Raw genomic sequence first — 26,745 nt, 5'->3', positions numbered from 1 at the left:
TATAATTGTGTCTATACAAGATGGCATTTGCCACTTTAATTATGCTAACATAGTTAAAGCAGCAAAACTTTTAAGTTTAGACAAAGCCTGTAGTGTAGTTGAGTGGCTTTACTATAAAGGTATACTAGTGTAATTGCAATAAGATTACGGCCCTTCTGGAATCACATCCACATGGCTGCAAAATTAAGATTATAGTGTTAAGAAGTTTTTTTTCCCCATTTTTGCAATGAACAAAGAATGAGTGATATGGAAGTGCCCCATATGGAGGTATGAAACACTTTTTTTACTGAGATACTTTACTTTTCTACATCAGCTGCAGTTTCCTTTCCAGTGGATCTCAAACTTATTTTTTTGCACGGACCACTTGAAAATTGCTGAGGGTCTCTGCGGACCACTTAATGATCTTTCCAAATGTTGTTTGTACTGTTAGCTAACTATTGTAAAGCATTTTGGATAAAAGCGCTATATAAAAAAACCCTTAATAGTAATAAACTTTTTTTGCTTTACAAATAAAAGCACACAACTCATATTTTAATATCAGTAGTCTTACCTTTCTAATGCAATGGATGTGTCCTCTTTCCCCTGCTGCGGCAGCCCCCGAGCTGGGGCTGTGAAGGAGGGGGGTCTCTCCCTCTCTCCTCCGCCACAGCAGCCCCTGAGCTGGGACTGGGAAAGAGGGGGGTCTCTCCCCCACCACAGCAGTCACAGAGCTGAGGCTGGGAAGGAGGGCTGTCTCTCCCCAGCAGCCGCAGCCCTGGAGCTGGGGAAAACCACTTCTTTCTCTGGCCGCTGTAGCCCTGCACATCCCATATTCCTTCCACCTCCTCTTCTTACCCCACTGCTCCCTCCCACCTACCCTCTTCCCCACTCCCAAGGCCACCACTTCACTTTACATGTGCGTCTTCTCCAGGGTCCAGGCACCTAATTAGTGGAGCCACGCCTGCACGGCTCCACTAATTAGGTGGGTGGCCCTTCATTCTCTCATGTGCGGCTGCCCAGGCGCGCACCTAAGAGGGAACTATCTGCGGACCACCTGCATGGAGCTTGCGGAACACTGGTTGTCCATGGACCACAGTTTAAGAACCTCTGCTTTACACCATTTTGATCAAGCAGTAACTTTTGAACTACGGACAAATGCCTTCAGTACCTGAGAAAAGCTGTGAGATATTGCTTTATCTTCAGACATCTTTATCCTAGCTGGATTAAAGATTCAAGTAAACCACACAACATTTCTTACATATTTAAGAAAATCCACATTAGCTTGGTTATAAACATTAATTAATGCTTAAACAAACTACTTGGATTAGTGCCAGTGTTATGCTGATATACAAAGGCAATTTTTATCACTTCTCTACATTTAGGAATTTAATTGTAAAAGAAGAAACACACATGCACGGAGACCTCTTACAAGAGAAATACTACATTGTATGGTCATTAAAGAGTCATACCATTCTTCAGAGCACACATATTTTTCTCCAAGATTCTATGCAATTAAAAAACTGTAAACCACAACAGTTTCCCATCATTTTTAACTGGAGGGCCCATTCAGTTAAAAAGTAGAGCAAAATTTAATTAGTCTCATATTTCTGATGATTAACCAGATGCCTCTTGATTAATCAGGGTACTGTCAATAGTTCACTTTCCGTGAAAGATAAGCAAAAATAAACAAAAAAACCCCCCATGCTTTCTTGCAATTTTAGTAATGCTTTAATTTCAGGTATAAAAATTCATTGCAATTTGTTACAGCTTTGCAGTTATTAAATTATGCATTTTTAATGACCAATTAGCTATCCAATAGCTATTTCCATCTTTATATAACTTAACATTTAGAGACATTATTTACTAAAGCAAAATAACTTATTATAATTTTGAGGGCCCAATACTACTGCAATTGATTTCAATAGGAGTTTTTCTGTTGATTTCAACAGTAGCTGGATGGGGCCCTTGGTGAATGATTAGGTCTCTGAATAAGGCTGAGACTTTGTGATGCAACACCCTTTTCCTCAGCTGAACTTTCAGTCACTGGGGCCCTCTGTCAGAGTTTACACTGGTGTAAAACAGCATGAACTTGCAGTAAATCTGGGCCATTGATCTTGGCAGCATTAATAGGCTCATATATTTACGAAGATAATCTGTTCTTGAACAATTTATCCAATATACAGATATAGATATAGAATTCTACTCAACTTCTGGTTTGCTGCTTCTCCCCTCCCCTCCTTTAGGAAATTATTGTGGACAATTTGCAGAAAATGCTACCATCATTTTAGTCTTGAAATGTTTTATGTCTCTTCTACAGTATCCCAGGAATACTGAAGTACAGGATCATGCTCCACAATCATGTCTCTTTTGTACAGGGGTATTCTGGAAAAAATTGTTTGCTAAATTGCAGCTCATACAGTGCTGAGCATGATGAATAATGCTTTGCAAAGCCCACAGCTTTTGTTTTGCAAACAGTTGCATAAAATATTGTCACCATTTTAAAATGGAATTTTGCAGCCCTTCCCTTTTACTTTATTTGCAATTTCAAAGTAAGATTTTTTTACTGAAAAGTTGCAAAATGCAAACTTTTGCATATTTTTCTATGAAAGTCATCTTTGGTTTTTATTATAGAGTGGGCTGATAGTGACACCTGTAGTTAGATTGCCTTTTTTTTTTTTAAACTTAAACACCTCCATTGTTGGCATCAAGCCTTTGAAATGTGGCAGTGTCTCCTGGGGCCAGAGATGTGCCTTTTCTTTTTTCCATGAGCTTCTGATCAAATATAGAAGTGATGTAAACTTTTGAAAATAATAATTTCCCTCCTTTCACATGTGTTGTCAGCATCATTTTGGCAGCAAACCAAAATAATAACCGAATATAAAATTCTAATCTAATGCCTGGTTTACCAAAGCCGTGGCAGCACACATTTTATTGGGAACCCCAGCAGCAGACCAAATCTCCAGAAGTTGGGAAAAGGAGCTGGGCCAGGCTCCACAAAACTATCACAAATACACAACATATGATTCCAGTGACCCACTCCCACCTCTGGGGGCACCAGTTTGGAAAGGAGCTCCCCAGCTCTCATGCTGAGAGAAAGAGAGTTGACACTGGCAACCTTAACTGACATTTTCCTGCTTTTGAGTGCTTGACTTTACAATCTAAATAAGGTTTAGATATAGATGTATCATAGTGGGGTTTTTTAATGTAATTATTGACATTTTGTACGTAGTTGCAATGAGAATATAGTGCTCCCAAGAACCACATAAGATCAGGGCACTGTATTTCTAGGCACTGTAGAAACATACTAGTACACATGGATCCTGAAAGAGAACAAAACAAGTAACTGTAACAAACAATAAGAAAAGAAGAGGAAACAAAGTGGTGAGGGTAAGGATATGCTTGAGAAAGGGAAACAGGAAGTATCCTTCTGATCTTTCTTATAATATAATACAGGAATTGAGTCAGACTGAGCGTTTGGAGACAATGCTACTGTATAATTCACTTTTAGAATTCTAGTACCATTGAGCAGCTGCTGATGTTATAGTAAGTGACCTTACACATTTGTAGACATATCTCTTGTGAAATGAAATTGATTTCCTTTATCTAAGCACATGAATATCTAGAGTATTCACCTTGACTCATTGTTTGCAGTGGCTCCAATGGGAGGAATGCGATGCTAGTAGATTTTAGGAAAGCAAAGGTGGCAACACAAAAGTATAGAGATGAGTGAACTTTGTTCAGCTCGGTTTCTCTTGCTTACCTATGAACCTATTTAAAAGAGGCTGTAAAACAAGCATAAATTTTAAGCCTTGTTAAGATCTTGTTAAGCCTTTTGCAGATCCACAAGGTTGTTAATTTGAAAAGAATCTCCAAGCCTGTGGTTGAAATCCTTGCCTCTTTTCACAGCTAGCCAAATTTGGCTTTGATTTTGGTACTGTGCTTTATAGTTTAATTTTGCTAAAGGATGAATCCTGAGTAGTTGGAACCTGATCCAAAGCCCAGGGAACTCAATGGCCATTATTGCACCCTCCATCCATGTAGAAAACTCATATCAAAATGAGAACATAGTAGCAAGTCAAATATTTATGAATAGAGCCCTAACTCTTGCATAATATTAGTATTTGATATTATGCAAATAGCCACAGAAGCTTCATTTACATTAAAGATCCATTATATTTGAAATCTGTTGACCAGCCTTAAGTGTATCCTCTCTGCTCCATTTCTCTAGCATTTAATTTATTTGCTTTTGAGGAGAGATTAACCTTTAATTGCTTTCTTTAGTAACATTTAGTAAACAGACTGATCAAATGGAGATGATCTGTGCAAACAGGAAAGAAGGATTTCTACAACTCACGTTGCCATGACAATCTAGTTCTTTCTGTCAACTCTTGAGAGGCTCCAGAGTCTTTTCTTTTAAAAACAGTGCATCAGATAATACTTTGGAATATGAGGTTGCCCTGGTTTTTATATTTTATGGTTTAAGACAGCTGAGCATCTAGCCCCTAGTATTCTGTATGCACCTATAAACAGTAAATATAATAAAAAATATGATAGCATCTTGCAATCCAATCAATGGAGTTATGTTGCTTTATACCAGCTGAGGATCCAGCCTTAGACGTTGTGTTATCAGGCTGTTAAGATTTCCTTTGTAACAACATGATGATAATAAATAGTAATCATCAAAATAATAATAGGTACTGTAGAGTGGAGAGGCCAACTTACAATTGTCATTTTGAGCTCCATGACAGTATTTTATCTTGAAGCTTTACATTTTGAGGGAATTACACTACAGAAAAGGATTACAGAACAAAAAGGATTAATCATTTTATTTCTTTTACAGTTCCAATTACAAAATTAGTTCAATGAAATGTTACAGTAGGAAAGAAGAATAAAAGGCGATGTTGCCTGAACATTTCAATTACTATCTGAGGTACTTCTAACCAAACTAAACTTTCCCATTTGATTTATACTCAGCAAAATATATGCATTTTGTCTCTTTTGAAATACATAAAAATAGTCTAAAGTTACTTTAAAATAGTTTCTAAAGAAATAAGTTGCTGGTTTAAAGAGGTATTTCTTAGGCTGCAGTTGGAAGAGAAAGGAATGTGGTATGAACATAAGATAAAGTGCTGTGCTATTTCTACTGGGAAAATAGGTTTACTTGTATTGCAGGAGCCCAGGAACAGGTCTTTTTTTTTTTTTTTAAATTAATGTTCCTGGAAGATGAGGGTCAGACAGTTGGTGTAGTTTCTTTACCACTTGGTAATGGATTTGAGATGACTAATATTACATTAAAAAGAAAGTTTAGGAATCATTTTGTCAAAGTGAATTCAGTTTTAAAGTTTATCACGAATACCTATCTGATCAGTTCTTTCTGCATATAGACGCACTAATTTGAATCAATAATAGCTAGTCATTTTACTGTTATATGTCTGAGTTTCTTCTGCTGAAAACTGGAACTAATCCAGTATTTCAAGTAAGGATGAAGGGCTAGATTCTCCTCTCAGGAACTTTGGTGTAACCTATTTGGGTTGGTTCCAATTTAACTGACAGGAAAATGAGTCATTACAACCCCTCACAAACCTGGCTCTTCAAGCCTTGCTCAGACAACACTCTCCCTGGTTTCAGAGGGATTGGGCGTTGAGTAAGGACTGAAAGATCAGGCCCCAAGAGTTCAGAGACTTCTCCTCCTGTCTCACCTTCTTACGCTCTTTATAACTTTCACTTTACTAGTACTGTATCTCAGTGTCTGAAGAAGACCTGAAAAAGTTGGTCCAATAAATAATGTTACCTCACCCACCTTGTCTCTTTTATTTAACAAAGAAACAGACTTGTGGATGGAATACATTTGTGATACATCGCGACTCAAGTCATACTCATTCGGCCTGCAGCACAATCCTTTTGTAACCAAGTATCTGATGGGAGGGTAAATCTGTTTACTGAATAACAGAACATGTGCATAGTATAAGGCTTCTGCTGAGCTCATTGTAGTAAAGAAGCAAGTTTTAGAGTAAAGTCCAATGCACCGGGAAGGGTGGTGGGAACAATCTTTATTACAAGATCCTAGGTTTATATGAATCTTAATTTTTGCATTATTTTCAGAGTTGTCAAGTACCTGCAGGTCCCATTGACTTCCGTGGAAACTGCAGATGCTTGGCTCCCCAGAACCTCTTGTCATTTGTGCCTAATTTACATTTACTTTTGAGCAGTAAAGAGAATGGATACAATACATAATAGCCATTCACCTTTTGTTAAATGTGAGGTACCTTTAGCTAATTGTTCTGTAAGATCCAAACCTCATACAGTTTCCTAGTATAAACCCATTTTCTTTGTTTTATTTAAACATCAAAGCATCCCATTTCCCCCCATATATAAAGTCACACTAAAGAAAGAGATCTGAACATGACATACTCAGGAACAGAATAGCAATTACAGAGCAAAAATTATAAAGCAGTGCAAGATGCAATTTGAAACTAAGCCAATTCACGCTTCATGTAGACTGTATTGGATGCCTATTAAGTAGCTTTGTCCAGGCCCAGGACTAAGAGAAAGCAAACAACAAATACTCTACATTATTTCTTCCGTTGGAATTCTGTTCTGTTTTCTCTATCTGGTTCTGGTGGGCAGAGATTGTCTTTATTTTGGGTTGTATTTATTCCTGTGAGGAACGACCTATTGTAGGAGATGGCACAGTGCCTCACTACCTCGAGGAAATACAAGGAGAGCTTCCCAACTCCTCTACTTTAAGAGGTGCAGCAAGCACATGCCCCCATGGCGAGACAGCTTTGCTGGCTGGTGGATGAAGCTAGTGGAGCTATGGCTTTGCTTACTCCCTGCCCAACCCTGCTTACAACTAACAACTTGCTTCTATGGGGATTGAGCAATTTTGTGGCAGCCCCTGCACTTGGGGAGCAAAGAGGTTGTAATTTTTACATGGGCCCCATGAGTTAGGGAGGCATCTTATTCCCTCCACTGTGGAACTGCATGAGGGCCAGACACAATTAAGTCATCTCTGCCTTGCATAACATTAGACAAGTTTTCAGTGATTAAAAGAGCTAGATTCAATGCCCAGTGAAACCAATGGAAGGAACCCCCCTATTGATGTCAGTGAGCATTGGATCAGGCCCTAAGCAAATAATAACCCATATTGTTAATACAATAATAACATGACAATATTTTCTGGTGGTGTATATAATACAAAAATCTTTGTCACTCATGGGCCAAGTTCCTGACAGGTGTAATTCCCTTGACTTCAGTGGAAAATGTCATAGACTTGATCAGTGTAACCCCAGAGTTGAATTTGTTTGAAAGTGAAAGCCTTGCCATAGAGTACATACACTTTCAGAGACAGTTCTATAGAACAGAAGTGTTATAAAGGACTTACTCGCCCCGGTCACATCTTTATGTTTACTGAGTGACACTGCACATATCTAGGTAATAGCTAAAGAAAAGCACAGTGCAGAAGGATCTATCCCGTGGGAACACAATCAATTAAAAAACTAATCACTCTTTGACACTGGAATGATAAAGCACTGCCCATGATGAAGAAATGGACTATTGCAGTGACAGAAACTGTGTCACATGAAGGTCTAGCATTCAGCTTGCAGGACAGCACAGACAAATGTAAAAACCTTTGGAAATCATTCTTAGACTTTATCGGCTCACTCTCTGATAGCATTAGATAAAGAGATATAAAATGGAATACATCACTACATTGTGCACTGGGACATTCAGTCAGATACTGCTTTTCTTTTTTTTTTTTACAGGAGTCTTTTTCCCCTTGATTTTTTTCTTTTCTATTACGTTAATTATAATAATTTGTCACTTTTTATTATTTTTACAGGACCATAAGTATGAGGTGCTGTACAGGAAAATTCATATTTATTTTTTGTGGTAGGGTAATGGCTAGAGCCCCAAATAGGAATGGATCCTCATTATACTGAGTACTGTGCAAAACACAGAGGAAGAAAAATCTTATAATCTAACTGGATAAGACACATACAAATTGGGAGGGGAAACAGATGTACAGAGAGGTGAAGTATTTTCCCCCCAAAGGTCACATAGTAAGAGTTGGGGAAAAGAACCCAAGTCTCCTTGCCTTGCCCCCAGATCAGTACCCTATTCACAGTCGTCCTTAAGGGCTGATGATCAGGATGATCATCCTTGATGCCAACTTCTGGTGGAACCAAATCAGGATGGTGGGGAGACAAGATGCCAAATCTAGGTTTGGGGTTTGTATATTCAATCTTTTGGGGGCCACCAGAAACATTTTTCATCCTGGATGACAAAACACCTAGTGCCAGCCCTGACCCTATCCACTGCCACACACTGCCTCTCTATTTGACAGTACATTTACTTCAAATCATTTCACTGTGTCAGTACACTGGATGTAATTCCCAGCATAGCATTCCTTATATATTATTCCGGTATTCTTTTCTAGGATTCTTTACTGCTATTTGTATTCATTGAAAAGCTTTAATAAAAATGGTTAACACTGTAACTTTCCCCCAAAATAGCACCTTGCTGATCACTTACATGCTACTGCCAACACAATCTCTTTGAACGCTAATGTACTGACGGTAAACCACATATATACAGCCTTTAATACTGCTCCTATGCAGTCAAAAATATCTGTTTTCCTGTACTCTAAGTGTGAAGATTAAAAGTTTGAGCACCCTTGTGACACTGCAGTGCAGATCCAAACGGCGGTGTAGAATACTGCAGGGGCACAGTGATGTATGATAGTAGGCTAAAATTCACCCCTGTGCAGAGGGCCAGCACATAGTCTATGAACCATGTAAATCCCATTTAAGCTCTATTTTGATGGCTGAAGTGATGCATAGGTCTTGTGCTGGCCTTCTGAAAAGAGGTGAATTTCATCTTGGGAGAACCCTGGAGAATAGCACAAGCAAATCTTCAAAATGAACTTTTCTTTCTTTCTTTCTTTCTTTCTTTCTTTCTTTCTTTCTTTCTTTCTTTCTTTCTTTCTTTCTTTCTTTCTTTCTTTCTTTCTTTCCTTTTCCTGTCTCTTTAAAACTGTCTTTCCCTGGGGCTTATACTGCATTGTTTCAATCACTGCATAATTCCTTTCTTGCTCAAATAAAAGAGTTAGAAACATTTTTTGTAATGCTACAGTGTGATTTGTTGATATTCAGCTCCCAGCTGGAGAAAAGCGCAGGGGAATACTACTGAGAGCTCTTTTGCACACTGCTGTGCAGAGGTTCAACACAAGAGCTAGGCACTTCTTAAACCTTATGTAGGGCAAAGGTGAGACTTACATGGTGCCCAGGTCTTGTGTCTCTGCACCTGGGTGAATTTCACCCTGTGATCACTTCTGCGTTCAACAGAGACCACAGCATGGTTCAGTTTCTTGAGATAAATCCTTTATTTCACAGGCATCTAAACAACTCCACTGTGGATGTTAGCATTAGTTCCTAACAATACAAATGAAGTATTCCCTAATGCCTGTCATATAATTTACAACGATCATGATGCTGTAGTCAGTGTTGCTGATGGTACTTTTAAAAAATACGCATTTCATTACAAATGGCCATTTGGGCCCATTCCATTATCTACTGTCTCTCTATCTAGTTTTCAGTCCAGTCATGCTGGTTGTGATAGTTTGCTTTTCTATGTGCAGTAACAATTTTGCATTGTAACCACCGGAATAACCACGATATGCTACTGTCTCTCCCATGAGGTTGTGTTTTTTTCTGAGGCGCAGCTCACAAAATAAATGTACAGAGCTGGTTTCTGAAAATAGCTGAGTGCCTCATGCCAGGTGCTAAGTGATCTCCTCTCCCACTGAAGTCAGCTCCCACTGAGTTGTGTTAGTAGCTGGCTGGTGGTGTACACCACATTGCACAATGGGCCCAAATTGTGTACACAGTTTGGATGAAATTTGTGCCTGTACAGTGGTGAGCACGAGGACTATATAGCACTCACATCCCCCTTAAACTGTGTTTTGATGGATTAAGTGGGATGCAATTAGTGCATCAACCTTGTGTGGTCCCTTTGCACAGGGGTGAATTTCACCATCCGGTAATAGATTTCTAAAATAAATATAACACAGGCTAAATACATTCAATCATCTATAGTAGTAGCAAAGTTCCTTCATAAGTCTTTTAAAGGTGGATCTGTATGCACTCAGAACAGCACTGGGTGCTGTATGATAAGATAGGTAGACAAATAGATGGAAGAGACAGGATGTTATAGGACAACCATAGTTGTATGGCAGAGAGATGAGGAAAAGATATTAGTTTTAAAGGTAATCCTTTCCCTTTCAGTGACATGGCAGCTCTGGTTCTCTCCACAAGCTCTCAGCCATCTTCCAAGGTCAGTTAAAGGCTTTTGTCCTAATCTTCAAAGCTATAAATGGATTAAGCCCTAGTGATATTAAAGACCAAAATTTGACCCAGAACAACCAAAACATTTGTACTCTTCTGGGACAACACAGATCACAAAACCCAGGACAAAGCATGTGAGAGCTGGGGACTAAGTGTCATTTTTGGCTACTAAACGAACTCCAGAGGCTACATGAATCCAGAGACTGACCATCTTTAGGAAGCACCGCAAAACCTTCCTCTGTACAAAGGCATTTCCACTATAAGAAGGACACAATACTGAAACTTCCTTCAACCCCCAAAACCCTATCAACCCATAAAAACAAACCCAAAACACAAACACCTAAGAGTAAACTAACACAAGTTTAAAAAAAAAACTTGCTCTAAAGAGAGCTTTACTCTGAACAGAGAGAAATGCAAGAAATTCCATGAACTTCACTTGGAACTTGGGTATTGCTATTGATTTTACATGGAAAGTGCTCGGATAGTACAATGATGGGAGACAGCCTAAAACACAAAGAGAGAAAGAGAGAGAGAACTGCTTCTATTGCTGCCTGGAAGTTTGCTCCTCATATGTGCATTTAGGTTTGATATAACATGGCTACCCACCCTCCCCCCAATCCCACTCCAGCTTTAGCAATGTCTGTAAACAATGCCCATTTGAACAGCACTCTCTTTGCAAATATAACCAACATGTGCGGGTAACACTAGCATCAGCCAGCAGAAACCAAAACCTCATGATCATTAGTAGGATGACCAGATGTCCCAATTTTATAGGGACAGTCCCAATATTTGGGGCTTTTTCTTATATAGGCACCTATTACTACCGCACCACCCTCTGTCCCAATTTTTCACACTTGTTATCTGGGCACCCTAATAATTAGGGAGACCCTGACGACTTCAAACAAAGCAGCCGAGTTTGCTCATTTTGCTTCTTTTCAAAAGGAACCCAAGTCTTTCCTGAGAGGTTATATTTAGGGGGTGAAGTTGTCTCCTATCCAAATACTTACCAGAATCAATCTTGCTTAGATTGTGAAATCTGACAAGATTTGGGGCAATATGGGCAAGCTTGGGGCAATATGGCCGGAAGAGGGTTAGAGCTGAACAAGATATTACATACCTGCTTTACTGCAATTCCTACTCACAGTGAAACAAATGAAAGGTGGAATTTCAACTTGCACTGATTTTTCTTTACTTGATTAGCTTAATCTAAACCCTTAAAATTATTTTGGGTCAGGTTGTTTGTTTAAAATATTTATTAAAGTTAGCAAAACTTTATGAACATGTCATCATCAAATCCCAGATTTAATTTACAAATACTCTGTATTTACTTGAAAGTAATTATGAATTTTGGGTAGCAAGTATTTAATGTGGGATTCAGGGTGACATCAAAATTAATTGGGCAGTTCTGTGACTATGTATAAAGCTCGCCTGTTTTTAGATTGGTTTCAGAGTAGCAGCCGTGTTAGTCTGTATTCGCAAAAAGAAAAGGAGTACTTGTGGCACCTTAGAGACTAACCAATTTATTTGAGTATAAGCTTTCGTGAGCTAAGCATAAGAAAACACTTTATAAGGTATACTTCAACCAGTCTCATAGAAAGCTAACATGGTACAATGCACCCATTTTCTTTTTAATTAATACAACTCCATTTCTTCAAAGAAACTTGTTTAAATGGCTTTTGTTGATAAATTGCGACATTTTATATTGTTATGCTGCTGGCGTAGTCTTCAAATATCAGTCATTTCCTCTTTCTGCCTAGGCCTGGTCTACACTAGGAATTTACGTCAGTATAACTACATCTCTCAGGGATGTGAAAAATTCACACCCCTCAGAAACATAGCTATACTGAACTAGCTCTCCGTATAGACAGTGCTAGGTTGATAGAAGATTTCTTCCATCAACCTAACGCCACCTCTCGGGGAGATGGATTACCTACACTGGCAGGAGAATTCCTCTCATTGGCACAGGTAGTGTCTGCACGGAAGTGCCCCAGTGGCAGAGCTGCAGTGGTGCGGCTGCACCGCTGTAGCGTTTTAAGTGTAGACATGCCTGTAGTTTCGCTTCTATTTAGTATAATGAACCTACTTGAAAAATTCAGGAAATCAAAACCTATTGATTGTTCAGATGTGACATAAGGCAACCTACTATTTCAGGGTCTGCTCCTGAGAGGCACAGAGTCCTTTAGTGCCTGATTAAATTAATGGCTTATCTTTTCAGGAGCTGATCAGTATCTTTCAGGATTGGGCCCATGGCTACCAGCATGTTTAGTCCTTCATATACAACCTACTTTAACAGTATTGTAAGCTTACAAAGAATACTGTGATATTATATGGGGGGGGGTTGTTTTGCTTGTTTTCTCTATTTTGGACCTAGACAAAGTGTTTTAAGTTCTAGGGCTAGGTTTGACATAGCCAGCAAACCCTCTTCCACAGCTCTGCTGACATCACAAAGACACTGGAGAGGAGAAAGAATCTAGATCTACATATAAACAACGCATTTGGCTGTGCATATATTTATTGTAAGTTGTTCAGTTACCATGGTGACAAAGGCAGCTTTTTATTTGCGAGAATGAGAGACAGAATTGCAGTCACTCTCATCCTCTGTGGAAGGGAGTTCCATGGTTGTGGCCCACTATCACCTGAGTTCTGAGCTCTGCTCCCACTTAATCTCATTGCTCATGAATGCAGCTATCGTCATAAATCTTAAACACCACATCTTCCTGTATGGTTGAGATAACCAGCCCCACCTCATTGGGGGCTTTGAATATCAAGTCCAGGACCTTGAACTTAATCTGTTATTCAATAAGGACTAATTATAGTGCCCGAAGCACAGGGACAATGTATTGGCAGTGTCCTATATTGCTTAGCTGCATCAGTGCATGTGTTTCCATTTCCAGGCATAGCGTTTTGCAATAATTGAGGCTAGAGGTCATGAATGCATAGATTAGTCCACATCTCAGGATGGTACATAGTATCCTGGCCAGCCACAGGTGGAAGAAGGAATTGTGAGCAGTTGTTGGTGTTTAAGTATCTAGTATGAGTGAGGAACACAGCTGGTCACCAAATGGGTAATTTAGACAAAAACAAAAAACAATTTGGTTTTCAGTTGTTTTTTGATGAAAATTCAATATTTTTAGTGGAAAGCAGATACTTTTTGCAAAAACAAAACCAAACAAAAAAAAACCCCAAACCTCAAAACCCCATAACACGTTTAAGTAGAAAACCCTAATTTACCATCAAAAAACAGTTTTTATATCAATTTTTTAACCAGACCTAGTGAAGACTCCAGAGAACTGTGCACTGACATTATTAAAAAGAGATCCAACTCAGAAGTGAGTCTGGAGGATTGAAAAAGGCAAACAAATCTCCATGATTAAAAAAAAAAGAGTAAAGACAAAACAAGAAACTATAGATCAGTGAGTTTAACAAGGTTTGTAGGGAAAATGAAATTACCATAAAGAAAGTGTGAAAGAACACCTTGAAAATCAGTTTGATTAAGGATAACCAGCATAGATTCAGGCAGGGGAGGTCATGCTTAACTAACCTGCTGGAATTCTTTGAAGACGTTACTGCCATGATAAATAAGGGAAATGCAGTGGATGTAGTCTACTTACAGGCATTTGACAAGGTACCACATAAGAGATGCGTGGCTAAGGGAAATCATCATGAAGACAAAACAGACTGCTGGATAGAAAACTAGTTTAAGAGTAGGATACAAAGAGAATGGACAGATAGAGCATCCTCAGGGTCAGTATTAAAACCTCTGTTCTTCTTGATTATATACAACTACATAAAAATGATGTGGGTGAGAGTTTGTAAACAAAGATCTCCAAATTTGCGCAGGATACTAGAACTGAAAGCACAGAAAGTAATGAGGATCAATGCAGTCATATTCAAAAGGATTTGGATCAATTACATGACTCAGTTAAAATAAACGGAATTTGATTAGAAAAATATAAAATAATTAATTTAGGAACACAAAACCAATTTAGGAAATACTTGCTAAATAGAACAATCATCCCATATACTGAGCTAGGAAACGAGTTGGGGGTTACTGAGGAAATAAATTGAAGCTATCAGCCCAGAGCAAAGAAGCATTTAAAAAGGTCAACACCAAGATGCAAGGATGTTTTAGAAGACAGAGAGAATATGAAGTAAATCAGAGGACACTGTTGATGTACACAGCCACCCCTTGTAAAACCTCTTCTAGAACATGCAATGTGATATTGATAACCATAGCACAGGGAAAATAGTATTGTCTTGGCTGGAGTCCAGCACAGGACAAAAAAGAAGGATAGTAGGTACAAGGAATCTGAACTATGAGGAAAGTTAGAGAAGCTGGGGCTGTTTTACCATAAAATAATTTTCAAAGGGAGACATAGGTGGATATTTTTATTTGTATTTCAGGAGCACCTAGAGGCCCCAACCAAGGTTGGAGTCCCATTGTGCTAGGCACTCTACAAACACATAATGGGAGACAGTCCCTGCTCCAAAAAGCTTACAATCTAAGTAAATCAGACAGACCTAGAGTGAAAAGGAAACAGAGGCACAGAAACTTGTCTAAGGAGACAAAGCAGGTGAATGTCAGAGATAGGAGTAGAACTCAAGATTCCTAGCCCACTATCATATCCTCTAGCCCAGATTGTCTCCATTATAATGGTATGTTTTTTACCTGGAATAGAGTAGGTGACATATTCTAAAAATTGGGGGGCTAAGAGTCGTACTAGCCCTTCTTTATACAAACTTCCATTGAAGTCCAGTGAGGACTAGGTTAAAATCGGAGTGAGGATTTTTCATGTGTATCCCTACAAAATGACAGGGCAGGCTAATAAATATCTGTAACAAGTTACCAGGGAAGGAAAATTAAGTAAAGAGTATAAACGATTCTGTTCAATAGACACTTACATTGTTTCTGCATGAGAGAAATGTGAGGTAAGAAACTGAATTAAGATTGACCAACAAGGTAGCAGTTGTTGGTCCAGATGGACTTCTCTTCCTAACATTTCTTATGCTTCTAGGTCTGCTAGAATAAAGAAATATCCTCTTTAAAAAAAGATCAGCTTTCCCCTAAGGTTATGCACAGTTTCCTTATTGTATGAGCTAGACCTTTGAAGGTCAAGTTCATATACTCAAGAATTTCTCTACACATAAATGCAGTCTTTTACTAAATGACTTCAGGGTTGCATCCCTGGGTTGCATCCCAGGGTTGGGTATAGAGGCCCAAACTGGTTTACAGCAAACAGGGAATTAACTTCTTGTTTGCACAGGGATGACATGCTGGGGAGTGTAGGCCCAGTCAAGTTCTCATAGTGAATACAGGAAACTCTAAGAAAACAACTACTGACTAATCAGAATAGAGGAAAGGCCTTTCAGATGGTAGATCACTACACACAATTGTTCAACACTAGGTATACTCCACGATGATGTCCCCCTACCCCACCAGTTTCTAGTTATGTAGAACTGTTTCTTTTTTGATGTTTCTTTTGCTGTAAGCAAGAACTCTAAAACCTGAAGAAAAAAACCCAGAGGAGGAAAACTTGCACACTGAAATACTGTTCTTTATTGCTGAAATAGTTAACCTACTCCACAAGTGGATACTCAGAAATAACTTATACCTATTATTGGTCCAGTCTCTCTAAGTTACCTAGAGAGAAAGTGAAAGACAGAACACAGGTATGATCACAGGTATGATTAGATGTATCTGCATTACAGTTTTGATAATTATATCCTCATTGACTTTATGACTATAGTGAGAGCAGGATTGGACCTTGAAATGATCTCTCAGGTCTGAAAAGGTCCCAGATATGTTGCACGTCCAATTTAAAAGAAACTAATCAGATTATGTGCACTCTGTTTTTCCTTTCCAAACCAAGAAGTCAAGTTCTATAACAGGACTTGCAAAATTTTGCCCGTGGAAGCTATGTTTTGAAATGAAGGGAATGAGGAGCAAAGGCAAAATGATTCAAAGAAGCATCAGCCTTGCTTCTACATAGTTGAAGTAAGATTTAGTACTGGATTATCTTGTCTATCTTTTTATACTCATGGTAAATAGCTGATATAGAAGTTCTACATATTTTTTTGTTCATCTTCCCTATTAGGTGAATTTTTGTCCTGTAAAAATAAAATCTAAATTCTAGCCATGTATTGTATTTTCTTCTTTGCTAATGTTTTGAAGATTCCACCTCTTGCATGTTGGAAAAAAAATATTGTTGCCTTACGGCTCAGAACACAGTTTTAGACATCTAACTTGGATCTTTCATAAAAACAAGCAAGAAAATATTATGTAATGCTCCCAAACACCCTTTACCTAGCTAAAAAGATTTTCCTGAATTCCATTAAATTGCAAAGTCAATAAATTAGATCTTTACACTGACAGGAAGACATAAATTTTGAAGACAGATGTCAAGAGGAGGGATATATTGTCAGTCTGACAGCCTTGCTTTTTTTATTCATAGTTTAAATATGCAGGGAAATGAGTGACGACAAAATTTTTAAATCCCTTCATTTAATTGAGTCGCTAAATGTAATTAATTATTTTACTCTCCTAATTCTCCTAATTCCATAGTAACTCACAAAGACATAAAGATTTAGGCATAGACTCACATAGGGTCCATTCTGAATAGCATAATACTATTGTAACAGTGCCTACTAGCAATTCTGCCATAGTTAAGGATCTACCAAAATTGACATTATTTTCAGGAGTTTATAACTTGCACATAAAACTTTGCTATGGGCTAAGACTTGGTCTGCTAGGTATACAAAGCATGTGTTTGGAATTGACTTTTTTTTCCTAATAAATTTTCTCCAAATTGTTTTTTGATAGAAGTTGAACAGGTTAACACCCATTGTATTCATAAAACTCCCAGATTTGACTTTAGGAAATATAGCTTGGCAATTATTTCATTGACAGATAAGGTTTAATTTTGGTAGTCTGAAAACACCCCTAAACGCCGGTAGTGCTATTTTGCATTTAAAGTTGCTATTGTGCACACACTTATTTTTACTGAATGATTGTATCCAAATTTGTTAGTCTCTAAGGTGCCACAAGTACTCCTTTTCTTTTTACGGATGCAGACTAACACGGCTGCTACTCTGTAACCTATCCCTTTTTTAGACACACATATGTGATCAGGGTAATGTGACCTATGTTGACATTTAGTTAGCTGATTGGATTTAGGGCAGATCTCAAACATATTCCAAATAGTCAGGAAATTTAAAAGCTGAGAATCCAATAGCAAAGTTAAGACTAGGCCACTTGGCATATTTGCATATATATTTAACTATCAAACAATTAAAACAATTGAAAAAAACTGTTTACTCAGTTCCGCAGACTGTAATCAGCCCCCTCGCCCCCGGCCTCAATAGATCATCAGATCAATTCAAGTTTGGATGAATGGGTCACATTTTCTAAAGCACCCAGGGTCCCTAACAATGCATGGGGAGAATTATGCATCTGAGAATCAGATTCACAGAAGACAGCAAACTGATTGGGGAGCCAACCAAGTGGAACCAACCCCTCAATGGTAGTGAGGCACCTCACTGAGGATTTACAACTGTGAACTCTCTCTTGAAGTTTCAGAGTAGCAGCCATGTTAGTCTGTATTCGCAAAAAGAAAAGGAGTACTTGTGGCACCTTAGAGACTAACAAATTTATTTGAGCATAAGCTTTCGTGAGCTACAGCTCACTTCATCGGATGCAAGTAATGCATCTGATGAAGTGAGCTGTAGCTCACGAAAGCTTATGCTCAAATAAATTTGTTAGTCTCTAAGGTGCCACAAGTACTCCTTTTCTCTTGAAGTTAGATGTCTAAGCCAGGTTAGCCTTTTCTCAAAGCAGGGAGAGGACAGAGGGGGAGAAAGGGAGGGAGGAACCCCATTATAATCAATAGCCAGAGGTTAGGACACTCACTTGGGATGTGGAAGATCCAGTTCAAGCCCCTGATCAAAATCTGGCAGAGTGTGGATTTGAAAAATAGGTCCCTCCACCCCCAGTGAGTGCTCTAACACAGTGGTTCTCAATCAGGGGTATGTGTACCTCTGGGGGTATGCAGAGATCTTCCAGGGGGTACATCAACTCATCTAGATATTTGCCTAGTTTTACAACAGACTACAAAAAAAGCACTAGCAAAGCGAGTACAAACTAAAATGTCATACAGACAATGTCTTGTTTATACTTTTCTATATACTATACACTGAAATGTAAGTATAATATTTATATTCCAATTGATTTATTTTACAATTATATGTTAAAAATGAGAAAGTAAGCCATTTTTCAGTAATCGTGTGCTGTGACACTTTTGTATTTTTATGTCTGATTTTGTAAGCAAGTAGTTTTTAAGAGAGGTGAAACCTGGGGGTACGCAAGACAAATCTTACTCCTGAAAGGGTACAGTAGTCTGGAAAGGTTGAAAGCCACTGCTCTAACCACTGGGTATTCTTATCTACCCAGCCAGCCTCCTGCTCTGGTCACCCTGGTTTGCTCAAGGCCTGATCTAGTATGAATGCTCTGGTAATGCCTGTCAAATTGGGCCCTGCAGGCAAGATAGGTGGGGAATCCTAATTTGAGAATCCTGCTAGGCGTAGGCACCCGGTAGGGCATTGAGCAGCTTGGTGGCATCAGGACTTAGGGAGTTTTGCGCACCTCCAGTGGAGGAAATGTAGGTGCCTACAGAGTTAGGCAACAGCTGACTGGGCTTTGGAGAATTTCGGTGAAGCACAAATGTTGGACTTTAGCATCTGAAGTGGTATTTAAGTGCCTAAGTCCCTTTGTGGAGCTAGCCGTAAGTACCTAAATCAGTTTTGAAAATGGGACTTTGACTCCTAAGCCACTTAGGCACTGTTGAAAATTTTACCAGTGACTACAGGATGGGGCTCTTCATGGGCTCAGTCCTACTTCCATTGCTCAGGTCATCTCTTTAAGCCTTTTCTGTAGTGCATTTCACCCTGTGTAATCATGTACTTGAGTGCAAAGCGAGTGTACAGAGCTACCAGATCAGAATGGTAGTGTCTTCCAACCACTTTGCACAGGTGTAAATCACTACATAAAATGCAAGGTGGAAGAGAATCAGGCCAATTGCCATCAATGAATAAATAATGTAAACAGGACTTTGATCCACAATGTATAATCAGTCTGAGTTCATTTTGACACTGAAAACTAATTTTTTGCATTTCCTTATTTTTCTATTTTACTAAGTAATTTAGATTCCTAGAATATTTAACAATTTTTTTATTTCTCTATTTTTAACAGGAACTTTCCAGGTTATTAAATTCTAACTAGGTCGTGAGGTTCTCATGGCAGGGTCCTTGTTTCCTTTTGTGTATGTTAAATGCCTTGCAAACTTGTCCAACAAACAATAACAATACATAAATGATACAGGTGTGTTAACTTAAGTTTTTGCATTTCCTTTCTTTGTTGTTTTCCTAAAGTACAGCCAGCCAGCAGATTTCTGTGGCAGTGAGAAATTATGCAGTTTTTATTTTATGTGACTCCATAGGTGTCAAACTGTGCCACTATATAGATGTGGAAAATTCTAGTTGCCCCAGCACAGAATGGCACAGTTATGTACTGCTACAACCAATGGCAAAATTTAAATCGAAAAGAAAATACACAATGGTGTCTTGTGCTTATAAGGCACAGTAAAGATCAGTATGATTTCAATGGGAGTGTGGATGACTGAATACTCATATAATTAGATTTGGAAAGCTAAATTGATTAAATGTGCTCTTACAAATGCAATATTTTTTTCCTTCTATACAATATGGCTTTCTGGCACAAATTACTACAACGTCTTATACTGGGGCAGACACTATTCTTGCAGCACTGATTAAAGATTTTCAGAGCACAGCTCTGCTGTAGAGAAAAATCACTGATGCTTTCCTTCCAATTTTCCTCCCTCAAGTTGAAGAAACAATGGCCTTGAGGCGCATGACTCTTAACTGCACTATGAAGATCTGTGAACTCACTGCTAATTACTGTATTTGCAATTCTTGACCATGCCAGCCATTCCAAGAAGTGAGTTACAGTCTTTGAGTACATTAATATCCGTGAGCTATCCCTCTAGCTTATATAGCCACAACGAACTGTAGATGTAGTAAGTAACAGTACTCTCCCATTTATTACACAGTAATATCTGATCCTCTAGTCCAATATAGCTGCTTGTGCTTCTTCTGGATTAACCTTTAGATTATTAAGAAAAATATATTGGAACTGAAAACAAAAATCATTCAGGTAATTGGGCTTAGTCCTATGTAGTTATATTCAGCATCATGCACTGTTAGACTTCCAACAGCAGCATGTTCTGTTAATGCAGTAGGTTTGCACCTCCAATTAAGTATAATGGAAGATAACCATCTAATTCTCTGTTTGTTACTCTGATCACATGTTACTAGGCAGTTGGTGTTCTACATGCAGTTTGTGCAATAAGTGACAGTTGTCTGTATGCTAAAGTTTATGCTAGATGGACTTCACAGTAGCACTTCAGTTTAAATATCTCATCATTAATTTTTTTGACATTCATTTTATCAGCACTGACCATAAAGAATTAATTTGATATTCATGTGGAAGTCACAGGTATTTCCATAGGATTTTAGGAGCTGACTGAAATTTTAGGATCCTTTAATGGATACTTATTCCAAATTCAGTTTTGAACAGATCTCCTACCTCTTTCCAATTGACTGACTCAGCTATGGCCGTGTAGAGGTATGTGTTCAACATATTTTGTAGGAAGTGTATACACCAAACTATAAATAGTAAGTTTCACTCACATAACACCTATCTACTATCTTAATATTTTATCTGTTATGTTTAGCCGGTAACCAGCCATAGATTTAGAAATAAGTCATTCATTTATGGGCCACAGTCATGACATTTTTGCTGAGAATCAACAGTTACAAATATTTTTAGTATCTCTTGCAATGATAGAAGCAAGATACTTATCTTGCAAATGTGAGACAAAAAAAGGGATAAAAAGCCATCCTACATTTCTGACTAATGGCGATTCAGAATGTACTAAAAATGTGTAGATTAAACAAATTTCCAATGAAGCTATTAACAAAAAAGGAATCATAATTATATTAATAAGTCATATATCATTATCCTAATATAAAAGATACTAAATATGAGACATTAATATTTGTAATAAAGCCTTCTACATATGCATTATGAACTGCAATGCTTTTAATATTAAATGTGAATCCATATTGGTTATTTGACATGGTAAAAATATTAACTTTTATAGCAAGAATGCAAATCAAAGTTTGAGCATGAATTGTAGCTGTAAGAATCCACTCAGAAGTGAGGCCTTATCTGACTAATGGTTCCAGCAAAATGAAGGGATAGCTTGCTTCGATCAAGAGGCAACATATCTTGATTTCTTCTAGCCTGCCCTCAGAATTTGCAGGGACTCTCACCACACCATATCAAATATGTGTGGTTCCCAGGTAATGCCTTATGAAGTCACTATAGCTATTAAAAAAAGAAAAGGAGTACTTCTGGCACCTTAGAGACTAACCAGTTTATTTGAGCATAAGCTTTCATGAGCTACAGCTCACTTCATCGGATGCATTCATCCGGATGCATAGTCTCTAAGGTGCCACAAGTACTCCTTTTCTTTTTGCGAATACAGACTAACACGGCTGCTACTCTGAAACCTGTCACCATAGCTGTTGTTATGTAATGTCTTCAAGAATGAAGAACAGGTTATTTTAGATTAATCCAGAATCACATACCTGTTTGGGGCATCATGAAAAGATTATTTTCAGCTAGAGAATATTTTTATCTTATTTCCACTGTTTTAATTAATTAGATTGCATAAGATTGTATGTAATACAGTATCGTGAATGTAGTGTGATCTTCCTAATGTGCAGTTCTGCTAGGGTGGCCTGGTACCAAGTCCGGTCGAAAAAGGGACCAGATAGTGTCAGGTCAGATCGACTGACCAGACACCCAAAGTCTGGATATTGTGGGCAGGGGAGGTGGGAGGACCTGGGTCATCACCTGCGCCAACCCCTACTCAGTCAGGGCCACCTCCTACCTGCATCAGGTGGCTGCAGCTCCTAGCCCTGGCTCCTCTGGCAAGTCCCTCCTGACCTGGGGGGGTGAGGGGGGAAGGAGAGGTAGGGGAAAGGAGAAGGGGAAGAACAGCAAGTGACGGGGGGAGAGTGGAAGAGGAGTGAATAGGTGGGGGGCCTTGGGAGCAGGGCCTCAGGGGCAGGGGCAGGGGTGGTTCTGGCACTCCTGCTGGAGTGTCCGGTTTTTAAATATTACAAAGTTGGCAACCCTAAAATCTCCTAAAATTTCTTCCCTATAAGTCTTTTCCCCAGGATGTTCTCTGTTACAAACCCAATTTCTTCCCCAGCACCATCCTTTTAGCTTTACTTTCCTGTAAATGATCCTGGACTGTGACAAACACCCATTCAACTGAGGAAGGAAAGATGTGACTTCCTCCAAAGCCTGTCAATATTATTCCTGAATTGGCCAGAGGTATCAGTGCAGAGCAATATGAAGTGCTCTCTCCTTATTAGGAGATAAGAACATTACCTCCATGGTATTCCCAGCAAATCTTATAACAGTTTTAACATGAGCAGCTTGCTGTTTATCCATGTAAATGACTTTTCAAATGCAATCAATTACAAAGGTAGACTAATTCCTGATGTGTTGGGTTTGGTCTCAGTTTCATGTTATATGTTGCATTGCAAATAATCATGGTCTGTTTCATATTCCAGTAAAGTTGCAATACAGCTTGCTTAAAATATATGCTGTTTGTGATAAAGATTGCAAAACAATGACTGTAAGTTCCTTTAGGTATTTTAAACTACCATGTAATTGTTTTTGAAATAATTACACACAGAATTATGCAAAATTAAATTAGGTGTTTAAATAATGTTGTGGCTTATGGTTAACCTATAGCAAAAAGGAAATAGTTTTACTTGAATTTAATGCCAAAGAAAATTTTAATTCAAGCCTCTCTGGTTTAGCAATAAATCCTTCATGCTTCAGCTCCGCCATGCAATATTTCTAAAGTTAAGGGCAGTGATGAGCTGCCAAAATCTGAAGAACTGGTTCCTTCAATCGCTCCGGGTCTTCTGCGGCGGGTCCTTCACTTGCTCCAGGTTTTTGGCGGCACTGAAGGACCCACCGCCGAAGTGCTGCTGAAGACCCGGAGCGCTGCCAGGTGAGTAAAAAGTAAAAAGGGATTCTTAGCCAAGGGAGCCTCCCCAGCTGGGAGCTCAGGCGGGCCGGACAGGATGCTCCTGCGGGCTGGATGTAGCCCGCGGGCTGGAGTTTGCCTACTCCTTTAACAACCGGTTCTAAACAGGCTTCAAAATTTAACAACCGGTTCACGTGAACCATTGCGAACCGGCTCCAGCTCACCACTAGTTCAGGGATGTTTTACGCAACCATACAAGATAGCAGGATCACAATAGTTTGGAGATAGGCACCACTTTGACCGGCTGGATAAAAGACAAAATGTGAAGGAAGCTGAAATTTTAAAGCTCTTTCGTAATCAGATCTAGAGAGGAAATGTCATAGATATGTGATTGACTGCTCCAGCACTTCTGAAGTTCCCACTATACTCTTGGGTAAGGGGCAAGACAGGTGGGAAGTCAAAATACTGTCATTTTAATTCAATTACTTTGGCAAATATTAGCAGTTTTGGAATGTGAATTATTTTGAATAAACATTGGAAGAGCTCTTGTGATCTGTAAAACAAGTGGAGTGAGGAGTTGTTTATGAGCAAATAACTAAATAACCTTCCAGGCTGTTTTCATAAATCACTACGAGGCTCATTAGTGTAATTTTCTAGACTTCATCAAGGTGCAACTATGACAGCCACACAAATACACACAGTAATTTTACTAACAATAATGGTCTTGGCAAACAACTGAAGTCTGACTGGGCGGATATGATTTGGCTAGATAATTGGATTTTTTTATTCTAATTTAATTTTCCTAATTTAGCTCATTTTTAATTTTTCTTCATAAAACACATGAGCAATTGAGGAGTGAAAATGGGCATGTCAAGGTTCCTCCCCCACTCTGAACTCTAGGGTACAGATGTGGGGACCTGCATGAAAAAAACCTCCTAAGCTTATCTTTACCAGCTTAGGTCAAAACTTCCCCAAGGTACAAAATATTCCACCCTTTGTCCTTGGATTGGCCGCTACCACCACCAAACAAATACTGGTTACTGGGGAAGAGCTGTTTGGACACGTCTTTCCCCCCAAAATACTTCCCAAAACCTTGCACCCCACTTCCTGGACAAGGTTTGGTAAAAAGCCTCACCAATTTGCCTGGGTGACTACAGACCCAGACCCTTGGATCTTAAGAACAATGAACAATCCTCCCAACACTTGCACCCCCCCTTTCCAGGGAAATGTTGGGTAAAAAGCCTCACCAATTTGCATAGGTGACCACAGACCCAAACCCTTGGCTCTGAGAACAATGAAAAAGCATTCAGTTTTCTTACAAGAAGACTTTTAATAGAAATAGAAGTAAATAGAAATAAAAAAAATCCCCCCTGTAAAATCAGGATGGTAAATACTTTACAGGGTAATTAGATTCAAAACATAGAGAACCCCTCTAGGCAAAACCTTAAGTTACAAAAAAGATACACAGACAGAAATAGTTATTCTATTCAGCACAATTCTTTTCTCAGCCATTTAAAGAAATCATAATCTAACACGTACCTAGCTAGATTACTTACTAAAAGTTCTAAGGCTTCATTCCTGGTCTATCCCCGGCAAAGACAAAATATAGACAGACACACATACCCTTTGTTTCTCTCCCTCCTCCCAGCTTTTGAAATTATCTTGTCTCCTCATTGGTCATTTTGGTCAGGTGCCAGCGAGGTTACCTTTAGCTTCTTAACCCTTTACAGGTGAGAGGAGATTTCCTCTGGCCAGGAGGGATTTTACAGGGGTTTACCCTTCCCTTTATATTTATGACACGCCCCCCAAATCTCAGCTAGGGTGAAACACTGGCTGGGATTTCTTCCTGGAGCTCTAGGAAAAACAGAGTTAATAAGACACATGCATCTCTAAATATACTACCAAGTACATAAAGACTAACAATATTTTCTACATCTCAAGGACGATTTTAACCAGTTGATTCTGGGAAACTTTCACGGGAGAGTGCATCAGCCACTTTGTTAGAAGCTCCTGAGATGTGTTGGATGTCAAAATCAAAATCTTGGAGAGCTAAACTCCACCGAAGAAGTTTTTTGCTATTTTCTTTGACCGTGTGAAGCCACTTCAGTGCAGCATGGTCGGTTTGCAGGTGGAAACGCCGTCCCCAAACATATGGGCGTAGCTTTTCCAGAGCGTAGACAATGGCGTAACATTCTTTTTCAGTGACTGACCAGTGGCTTTCCCTCTCAGACAGTTTTTTGCTGAGAAACACTACAGGGTGGAATTCTTGATCAGGTCCTTTCTGCATTAAAACTGCTCCCACACCACGCTCGGACGCATCTGTGGTTACTAGGAACGGTTTGTCAAAGTCTGGGGCCCTTAGTACAGGGTCAGACATGAGTGTCGCTTTAAGCTTGTTAAAGGCCTTCTGACACTTTTCGGTCCACTGAACCGCATTTGGCTGTTTCTTTTTGGTTAGGTCTGTCAGTGGGGCGGCGATTTGGCTGTAGTGCGGTACAAATCGTCTGTAATAACCGGCCAAGCCTAAGAAGGATTGAACCTGTTTCTTTGACTTTGGGACAGGCCACTTTTGGATAGCATCCACTTTGGCCTGTAGGGGGCTGATAGTTCCTTGACCCACCTGGTGTCCAAGGTAAGTCACTCTGTTTAGGCCTATTTGACACTTCTTAGCCTTAACAGTTAGTCCTGCCTCCCTTATGCGCTCAAGGACTTTTTGTAGATGTTCCAGGTGGTCTGCCCAGGAATCCGAAAATATGGCCACATCGTCAAGGTAGGCGACTGCATATTCTCCTAATCCTGCTAGGAGACCATCTACAAGTCTTTGGAAGGTGGCGGGTGCATTTCGCAGCCCGAAAGGGAGTACATTAAATTCATACAGCCCGAGATGTGTGGTGAAGGCTGACCTTTCCTTGGCAGATTCATCTAGCGGTACCTGCCAGTACCCCTTGGTTAAGTCCAAGGTAGAGATGAACTGGGCCCGTCCCAGTTTCTCTAATAGTTCATCTGTGCGTGGCATTGGATAGTTGTCTGGGCGAGTTACAGCATTTAGCTTACGGTAGTCCACGCAAAAACGTATTTCCCCATCTGGTTTGGGAACTAGAACCACTGGAGATGCCCATGCACTTTCAGAGGGGCGGATTACACCCATCTGTAACATATCCCGGATCTCCCGTTCTATAGCAGTTTTAGCTTGAGGAGACACCCGGTAAGGTTGGACTCTAATTGGGCGAGCATTACCTGTGTCAATGGAGTGGTATGCCCGTTCAGTCAGTCCT

At 39.3% G+C, this 26,745-nt stretch overlaps 1 protein-coding gene and 1 long non-coding RNA gene across 2 annotated transcripts in view; one reads left to right on the top strand and one right to left on the bottom strand.

Moving 5' to 3' along the window:
• Window positions 1-24,014, bottom strand: part of LOC122464951 — a 29,684-nt gene extending 5,670 nt beyond the window's left edge. The window contains exons 1-2 of the long non-coding RNA XR_006289413.1: window positions 24,004-24,014; window positions 23,060-23,061 (exon numbers count right to left, since the gene is read on the bottom strand). This is a non-coding gene — a long non-coding RNA (uncharacterized LOC122464951). The remainder of the gene's footprint in view (window positions 1-23,059; window positions 23,062-24,003) is intronic.
• CSMD1 (CUB and Sushi multiple domains 1) overlaps window positions 1-26,745 on the top strand; it is a 1,979,019-nt gene that overhangs the window by 5,578 nt on the left and 1,946,696 nt on the right. The window lies entirely within an intron of this gene.

The sequence above is a fragment of the Chelonia mydas genome, chromosome 3, assembly GCF_015237465.2.
Source record: "Chelonia mydas isolate rCheMyd1 chromosome 3, rCheMyd1.pri.v2, whole genome shotgun sequence".
Taxonomy (NCBI): domain Eukaryota; kingdom Metazoa; phylum Chordata; order Testudines; family Cheloniidae; genus Chelonia; species Chelonia mydas.
Note: the sequence above shows the minus strand (reverse complement) of the source record. Positions and strands in the feature narration are given on the sequence as shown.